The sequence below is a fragment of the Tiliqua scincoides genome, chromosome 2 (assembly GCF_035046505.1).
Source record: "Tiliqua scincoides isolate rTilSci1 chromosome 2, rTilSci1.hap2, whole genome shotgun sequence".
Classification (NCBI taxonomy): Eukaryota; Metazoa; Chordata; class Lepidosauria; order Squamata; family Scincidae; genus Tiliqua; species Tiliqua scincoides.
Window position 1 is genome coordinate 129,998,319 of NC_089822.1, and position 9,728 is coordinate 130,008,046.

General features: G+C 48.3%; 1 protein-coding gene across 2 annotated transcripts in view; it reads right to left on the minus strand.

Moving 5' to 3' along the window:
* The window catches only part of VDR (vitamin D receptor), a 108,999-nt gene extending 99,691 nt beyond the window's left edge, over positions 1–9,308 (minus strand). The window contains exon 1 of one of the 2 annotated variants that reach the window (XM_066615283.1): positions 9,255–9,308. The gene's annotated coding sequence lies outside the window, so the exon portion shown is untranslated. The remainder of the gene's footprint in view (positions 1–9,254) is intronic. The other variant, XM_066615286.1, reaches the window with a different exon arrangement.
* Between the last annotated feature and the right edge of the window lie 420 nt (positions 9,309–9,728).

The following is a 9,728-nucleotide window of genomic DNA, read 5'->3' on the forward strand; positions in this document are numbered from 1 at the left end:
AAGTACATCTGGGTTTGGGTTATTCGTATTGCAGGCCCACAACTTACATAAGGGTTCCATTCCAGAAAACCTTACGTAAGTTGATTCTTACATAATCACATGCAGTACTGTACAGTACAGTGCTAGAGAGAGCATGGACTAGCAAAGTGACAATGCTATGCCTTACACCTGCATTTCTCAACCAGTGGGACTTCAGGAGGTGTCCAGTGGCACATGAGGGATTGCCAGACCCCTACCACCTGGCAGTGAGACCAGCAATGCAATGTGACAAGCAGTGGTAGGAGGCTCAGTGGGCTGAGCTCTAGCATGCACTTGGAAAACCATTCACTCTGGGCCTCTTACTGGTTTTTGTTGCATCGCATTGGGTCTCCCAATCTGGAAGTAAATGGCGATGACATCCTCACCAGTTACTTGTTCTTCCAAAAGGTGGACTATGCGAAGTGGTACAGTGGGGGACAAATGTTGAGAAGCACTGCACTGCACTGATCAAGAAACATATCTGTGTAAACTACCACAGATTCAACCTACCCACAACTGATTAGAAAGTGAAGCATAGAGGAGAAAGGACACTGAGCATACTGAACACATTTACCCAGCAAATACCAGAATTGAAGACTCTCCCTCAAAGAACTACTGCTGGATCAAGATTTCCACGTATGCTCACTGGATTGTAGAAACAGCATGTCAGAGATGAGTTTTGTGCTTTTCAGGTTTACTGGTTATAAATTTCAGCATGTAGGAAAATACTATTGCCGTCATCAACCAACTACAGCAGTGGTTCTCAAACTCTCTGGAAGAGTTTGAGAGCCACAAAGTACTTGCGTGGGCAGGGGGAGAGGCAGCGGGGCCAGGGGGAAGGCAGTGGCACGATCCCCAGGATCGCGCCGCCCAGGGGGGCTGCAGGGGCTTGGGTGCACTTACCCAAGCCTCCTGCAGCCTCCCCAGGCTGCGGGGAGCCCGGCGCGACCTGCAGCAGGGCTCACCACAGCAGTGAAAGTAAATGCGGAGCAATCGCGCCCCGCCTCCGCTAAAGCGGAAGTGGAGCGCGATCACTCCGCATTTACTTTCACTGCTGCGGGGAGCCCTGCTGCAGGTCGCGCCGGGCTCCCCGCAGCCTGGGGAGGCTGGGGTAAGTGCACCCAAGCCCCTGCAGCCCCCCTGGGCGGTGCGATCCTGGGGATCGCGCCGCTGCCTCCTCCCTGCCTCCAGGATGCCCCTGCCCCTTAAGGGGGCAGAGGCCAGGGCTCACAGGCTGGGGCGTCGCAACACCCCAGTTTGAAAAGCCCTGAAATACAGGATGGCCACTTTGAGGATGGACCCACGCCCTCCACCTTGGCAAATTACCAGCCTTTTCACAGCTGCCCCTCTTTCAACACACCCTATGAGAACACAAAGGTTGTTTCACACAAGGAATAATGGCATGGTTATTTCTGTTAAAAACTTCACAGCTGCAATTTATAAGAACTATGTCAGTTCATAGTTTGGAACTTACACATGAATTCTGTCAGTTTGGGGCTCTTCAGTCCAGAAAGAAGGTACCTGAGGATGGACATGATTGAGGGCCCAACCCTATCCAACTTTCCAGTGCCAAATGCAGCCCCACTACACAACTTTCCAGCAACCAAAATGCAGCCCCAAGGTATAGGAACAAACCTCGAAGTGGTTCCCAAACCTTGAAGAGGCCTCCATGACTCCCCACCATGATTGCAGGATGCAGTGCTTGCCCGCATTGGCACTGGAAAGTTGGATAGGATTGGGCCCTGAAACTATTGGTCTCTAAAAATAATGCATGGGTTGGACGGGATAGAGGGAAGTTCTTTTCCCTCTCATGCAATACCACAGCAAGTGGTCATTCATTAAAATTGACTGATGGGAGAGTCAGAACAAAGGGAAAGGGAAATAATTCATGTAATTAAACTGTGAAACTCCTTGACACAAGATGTTGGGATGGTACCTGGCCTTCAGCACAGTCCTAACTTGCACTGGAACAGGCATGCCGGTGGGCCAGTGCTGTATCCAGAGCAAGTTTCGGGCTGTCTGACGCTTGGCCCAAGGTAAAAGGAAACTTTTCCCCCTTACCACAGGGAAAGCCACAGCAGCCCCAACGGGGCTATGTGGATCTGCACCACCTAAATCGGTGGCACAAATCTGAGCAGCCTGGAACTGCTCCAGGATCAGGGCTAGGATCTGGCATAAGTTCTGGATCCTGGCCCCACCTCCCACTGCCCACCTGCAAGAAGGCCCGCCGCCCGCCCTCCCTTGGCCCCAAATACCTCCCTCCCACCCCCACCCCCCAGACCTCAGCGCCAGCTGAGCTCGACCAGTGCAACCTTACCGGGCTCTGGGGCTTGCATGTCCATGTGCCAGCCTATCTACTCCGAAAGTGGGGCAAAAGTGCTTTACAGCACTTTTGTGACACTCTTCGGCCAGCCCAAGGGACTTCTGCCAACCGAAGGGGCACTCTGGATTGCGTTCCTGGGTGGCTATAAAAGGGATTGGTCACATTTATAGAGGACAAGTCCATCACAGGTTATAAGTCATGATGATGGTACACAACCTCATACAGATGCAAGGAAGCAGCAACAGGATACAGGTATCTTGTTGTCCTGTTTGCTCCCAGCGATATGGTGGGCCATTGTGAGATACAGAAGCTGGATTAGATGGGTCCTTAGACTGTTCTTATGTACTTAGGTAGACGGTTAGGGGCCAAGACAATCAATTGCACTTAAACATATGACCAGATACGCCCTAACCAAGATATGGGACTGTGTTAGAAGTGTTTCTCAAAGTTTCTGGGTTAATCTGCAACATCTTTCCAGTTCTTGTTTAATATAGTTGAAATTCCTAAGAGCTAGACATACACAGAGCTGAAAGCAGTGTCAAAATTTCCAGGTGTCAGCATACAATTTTAAGTGATGGATAGCCCAACTCTGAGCGGCTTGGCGTGTGGACCTGCCATGGCACCAAAATGGCTGCCATGGCATTCTGAGTGTAACCAGGCAGTCGGCAACTCCTCAGGGGAAGGGGACAAGGGAAGGGACAAGGGGACAAGGGCTGGGTAAGGGAAGTAGCCCTGCAATGGGCCTACTCGATCCTATGGCAGCTCTGGAACTCCACCAGTCCCACCCACTGCCTCCCTGCTCCCTCCCCCCACCACTGCTTCCCACCGACCTCCCCCAACCCTGGAATGCCTCCTCTCTGCCTCCCCCAACACCCCAACTCATCACTCCGCTGCCAGGCAGCCTGGGCAATCGCCGGGCAGCAGAACACAGGCCCAGCACGGGGGCTGACCCAGTGCGGGTTCACACTGGGCCCAGAGTAAATGCTCACAAACATGACTTACGGCACGTTTGCAACAGCGCACACCAGCAGTGAGCTGGTGCACAGGGCTCTGGATCTGGCCCTTAAGCAGTAAGGCACTTGGTATTTTTCAACCTTGAGTTAGTTATGTTTAGAGAGAGGCCAGGCTGAGTTGACATGCATGCTGGACTTCAGTGACAGTTTCATGTGTGCTGTGGGCAGCAGTATTCCAGAATTTTGAAAAAACTCCAAAATAAAGATGAACTCTTAAAAAAGAATTCTCTTTCAGAAGGAAATGAAGATTTCTCTGAACAAGCTACTGTTGCAACTAATTCTGTAAAGGAAGATGAGTCAATATAACTAGTGTGGGAGGAGAACATGCCACGCCATGGGACTGCTTCTATCCAGCTGTTTCTACAGAATTTTAGTGTTGTCTATACAGTCTCTTAAAATGACAGTACTTACAAAGAATAGAAAGAGGTCTAATGACAAAGAAGGTGAGAAGAAACACAACACCTCTTTTCCAATCTGTTTTCCTCCTAAGTGGCTTTCTGTCTGCTCACAGAACCTTTCAGGGAGTTTCCCTCCTCCCATTACTCCATCTGGTGCCAAAAAACCACAGAGATGCCTCACCCTTTTTTACTCACGTCCCAGACAGCAGTATGAAAGGATACATAGTAACCACCTCCTCTGTCCACAGGAAAAGGCTAATCTGTCCTTCCTATTTGACGCTAAAGGCTCACACCTCCTCCACCACCCACTTACACTTTTAAAAGAGGAAGACAAATATATCCTGGCTATTACAAGATCTTTAACTAAAATATCCCTTTTTAAAACCTAAAGGACATCTCAGCTATAGAATAAAAGGACTGAGAGCTGGTGTGGCACAGCAGCTAAAAGACTGAGCTATGGCTCAGAAAACCCCAGTCTGGAATCTTACCTCTGTCATCAGCTCCATAGGTGGCTTTGGGAAAAACACTAAGGTGCAATCCTAACCCCTTATGTCAGTGCTTTCCGGCGTTGGCATAGTGGTGCCAATGTGCTGCACCCTGCAGTTGGGTGTCACTCGTGAAGGCCTCCTCAAAGTAAGGGAATGTTTGTTCCCTTACCTCAGAGCTGCATTGCCCTTACGTCAGTGCTGGAAAGCACTGACATAAGAGGTTACGATTTCGCCCTAAGTCAGGCTCCCCTGGTAATGTGTCTAGAAAGAAGGGGCTATTCAACGAAGACCAACTTGCTATGCATGCATGAGTCCTCCTACACGCATTAAGAAGACCACAAGGTTTGGTCAATATATCAGACATAAAAACAAGTTTATCTGTCATTGAGATGCATATACTGTTAAAAGATTGGGTTTACTTTTCTCTGAACTAAAATGTACTGTATATTATTTTGCCATATTTAAAGTCATTAACATAACTGATCCTCCTGCAAACTTTGAGGAATATTTAAGAGAACTGTAATAGTCCAATGCCATCCAAAAGGTTTATGGTAGATCAGCAATTTGGTACTCACTAGTCTAGGCAAGTTTTCAGAACTGTTATTATTTTGACAACCACAAAGAATATAGCAAGAATATGAAAGTGTGTTTTGTTCATGTATACATGAAAATAAAGTACTCCACATACATTTTAAAACAAAACACTGACCTTCTCACTACACAATACACTCAAAACTCCCAAGCCCAAGCCTGCTGCCTAAGGAGCTGGCCAGTGGCATTTGCTAAACCAAATTAAATCTTGCTACTAAATATTTTTCCCCTAACCAGGCTCAGATTTTAAATAAGCCCAGCTTGGAGAGTCTGGGTAGACCCAGCTACCAGTCTGGGTAGAGCAGCTGCAGAAAAGAATAAGCCGTAAGGGAGAGTTAAGCAACACTCACTATGTCCCTTATCTCCACATTTTTTCCAGAGGGGTAGCTGCAAGGGTGTGTTTCAATTAGAAAAAGAACCTTAAAGATTAATGAACATTTCAACACAAGTTTTCAGGCACTAGAGTTTCCTTCATACATTTGATGAAGCATTATCCTCAGTTGACAAGATACACTTATACTTGCCAACTGAGCATAACATTTCATGCAATTGATAATGGGGGCTTTCATATGCAGTTCAGAGATGCCACTTTGAACCTAAACTGCTTAGAAGCACAGTATTTGGCACAACCACATCCCTCCATATGAAAATGCCCTCATTTGGAGATCAATTGAGATAGTCTTCTTGTGTATTTTTCCATCTCGGGTCCAAGGTTGGCTCCAACTGTTCCAATAGCCACTGACAACATTTTTGATCAGTTAACCTTTGGGGTGGGAACCACCAGAGCTTAAGTTTAGGGGAGCAGAGGGGGTTGCTCTGCCTCCTTCTTGCACTCCTACAAAACCATCAGAACAGGATTGTTCTAGCTTCTTCAACTGCTTGTAGCAGTAATGCTGGAGAAAAAAGTGAATTGCCACTGGCCTAAACCTCACTCACTCTCAACAAGTGAGAAGGAGATCAGAGCACAGCATGAAGTAGGCTGATGGAGGCAGACATGGGGGGCTAGGTACCCTGCACCAGCTCACTACCTCCTCCAGGCCTCTGCTTGAAGCAGCCATTTCAGGCTGTGTCTTGGCTGCACTGACCTTGTCTGGTCCATCTCCTCTTACAAAGTTTGACACTATTTATTGCTAATATTGAACTTAATATTGTGTTCTTTTAATATGCTGTTGCCTTCTTTGATTAAATCTATTTGGGTAGGGGAAAGGTGGGATATAGACATTTGAAAAACAAAAGTAGACAGTAACTGGAAATTTCTGTTCTCAATTATGCTGACAAAGAATTAGAATGGTAGGATTAAAGATTTTATGATGCAACAAAATTTAGGTGATAGTGTTTCTTTTAAGGTGACATTCTTCATGACATTCTTCTGCCCACAAAACAAGTCCAACAGAAAGAAAAAAAAGCCAGTCAGCCAATTGGTTTTTACTGGGGCAAGGAAAGCAACAGTCAGAATGACGAGGTGTTACTATGCAAGTAATCTCTAGTCGACACTCGTGCAAGACAATTCTGTTCCTGCAAATCGTCAGATAGTTATGGAGAAAAACTCTAAAACAACTCTTTGTTTAGGCATTAGAGTGGTAGGTAAGTTAGGACAGCATCTCTACAGGCCAACAATGATGGATCCACAGCCTGTGTTCCTTATCTGGTACGTCAAAAGAGTATTTTCCCCAGTTGCATCACTTTAGGCCTCACAGTACTAAACAAGGCCTAAGCAAAAAAAGAGAGAGACTGTACTACAGCGTCAACACCATAGACCAGGTCTTCACAATCTTTGGTGACCTGCAATACACCATATGCTAAAAATGCAGCGCAAAGCTGCCGAAGTCACTGATGAGGACATCATTGCCAGTTACTTCCAGGCTTGGAGAGTATACAGGATGCTACGAACAGAGTTAAGAGACTCAGAATGAACAAGAGGGTCTTTCCCAGTGCACAAAAACCATACGCAGGAGCTCAGCCCACTGGGTTGAGCCTCCTACTACCACTTGTAGCATGCCATGTGGTCTCACTGCCAGCCAGCTTGGTGGCCTGCGATGTCCCAGGGAGTGTCTCACAACGCCCCAGGGCATCATGATGCAGTTTGGGATACCCTGCCATAGACAGTAGGAAAGAAAATAGAACAATGCCAGTGTAGGAAAGGAACAGGAACACTTTTGAAAAGTTGGTAACAGAAAAGCCCTGGATTCAGAGTAAGTGTTAACCCTATAAAACAGTGATTTTTCATCCACACATTGGTGTGTTGGGAATGTAGGTGTGTTGCAAGAGTTTGGAGGATGGTCATTTATAGTAGGGCCATTGGGGGATGTGAGCTTCCCACTGGCAGCATGGTGTGCCTTGTCAACTGTCAAAAAACTGACTGTGTGCTTTGACAATTTTAGCACCTTGTCAGTGTGCCATAAGATGAAAATGGTTGAAAATCACCGCTACAGAACAGTTGAATAGAAATAAGAACACTTTCCAGGTCTACCTTCACCTATCCACATAGCCACAGCTTTTGAGGGAGAAGGGAAGCAAGACAGAGGACCATAGCCACTCTCTGTTCCTAGCACAGCATACTAAAGATTCCTAAAGAGAATTGCGCAGACCTGCCAAGGGGAAGGCAACTATTTGCCCCAGGTCACCATAAAGCATAGAGTCCCTTGTATTGACTTTGTGTGCATTCCTCAGGGCCCCTACTCCACTGCTCACCAGAATGATTGGCATTTTGTCTAAAGCTTTTATTGAGAGAGAAAGAGGGAGGGGGAAATTTCGTATTAGAGCATACAAGGATGCTGAATCTCAACATGCAATTGTGACATAATGGGATCCACTTGTATGAGGATCCTACTTGTCCTGGGAACAACAGTTCTTGCATAAGATGCCCTGGTTTTGTAAACAGACTTCTCTTGTAGGGGGCTGTGGCAGATTCCCCCCCCCCCCCATACACAGACACACCTCAAACCTGCTTCAGGTCCCTTAAACCTAATCAGTGGCCCTGCCATTATTACCAAAGACAGACAGATTAAAAAGACAGAAGGAAGGCACTGCAATACTATTGCCCATAGATGCAATATCCCATAGATGTGAAACTCAGAGTCAATTCAAGGAACAAAAGTTACAGTCACACACAAAGACTGTGCAAACAAAACCCTCAACTCATTTTCATGTCAACCATCCACACGCTTGATTAAAAGAGGCTTGCGTCAATGCGTCCACCCCTACATCCTTTCTGCCAATTTCACAAGTGCTGTAAGTGTGAAGCACTTAACAGTATTCATAACCTGTGACAGTACTTGCCTAGTTTAACATACTACCCTATTTATTTGGCATGATAGCCCACCTCATCGACAGCAGGTCACAAAGTCTACAGCAGGGCTGCTCAATAGGTGGATCGCAATCTACCGGTAGATCGCAAGGCAAAATGAGTAGATCGCGGAGTGCCGACACCCCCCTTCAGGTGCCTCTGGGAGGAAACGCCAGGAGTAAGGCCCATTGTACTCAATGGGGCTTACTCCCAGGTAAGTGTGGCTAGGATTGCAGCCTCACAGCCTAATCCTAGGCATGTCTACTCAGGGGTAAGTCCTGTTATACTCAGTGGGGCTCAAGGTACCCCAACATACATTGTACAAATAAATGTTATGTTATGATGGCGCGAACATTGTAAAAAAAACTCTGGTAGATCTCCGGGCCTTGCTGGGTTTCAAAGTAGCTCTCGAGCCAAAAAAGTGTGAGCACCCCTGGTCTACAGGCTTACATTCTCAGAAGTTAGGATGGCCAAGAGCTTTTCAATGACATCCGGAAAAGGGACAGGATCTCCATAAGTTAAAAACCACAGCTTTTGGAGAGAACCAGTCTTTTCAAGACCCTCTTCTCAGACTTTTTCCAGGAACCACTCCTCATTCCCACTGTCCTAAGCATACAGGTATTTTAAAATTAGGAAGGCTGGTAATGGGCTACAGTGGTTACAATTCTATCTTCATTTAATGACATTACTTAAAAATCTGTCATAGAAGTTGAGACTAAAGTAGTAATTATGTAGAAAAAAAACCTCCACATGGTTATTCCTTTCAAGTATTTGCAGCTGGTTGCTTCAGTCCTTGATTTAACTCAGGACTATTAACTTCACATTACTTATTTAGAGCCCACTCCTCTGCATGTCTCCTCAGAAGGAAGTCCCATCAGAGTGAACGGGGCTTACTCCCAGGGAAGTGTGGCTAGGACTGCAGCCCCAGAGCCCACTCCTCTGCATGTCTACCTCTGCTGCGCTTCCTCCCCCCACGCAGCGCTCCTGCAACCAGCTGTGGACACTGCCTCGTGCCCCCTTCGCCGCTCCCGTCCCTCGCGGCTGGGGGGTCGCCAGGGAGACCTCCCCACGCGCGCCTCCACCACTGCCACTTGTCTCTCTCTCGCGCGCGCGCGAGCCCCCTCCCCGGCCACGTACCCTCCTCCGTGCGCTGCCTCCGCTCCCCGACCCGGCTCGTTGGGCACCCTCCCCCCGCCCCCTGCCGCAACCGCCTTTTGACTGGAAACTCCCGTCGGCTGGACCCCGCCCCTCCCTCCTCCTCGCTCAGAATTCCCCAGCCCCGCCCCGCCCAAGAAAGGAGCGGGTTCTCCCTCACCGCAGACCAATCCGCTCCCGCTCGCCTCTTCCCCCGCCCCCCTCGCCTGGGGACAAGCAGGGCGCGTGGGGCGCTGAAGGCGCCTGCTGGCAAGTCTTCGTGGGAGGGGGCGCGTGACCCGCCACCCCGGCCAGCCGCGCGGCTGGTGGGCTTCCAGGCAGAGGAGCGGCGCCAGCCTGCCCTCCTTGTCTAGTGTTGCTCGGGAGTAAGTTCCCTTTACCGCCTTCAGTCACAACCCACGCTATGCGTGTCTACTCAGAAGTAAATCCCGTTAGAGTCAGTGGGGCTTACTCCTG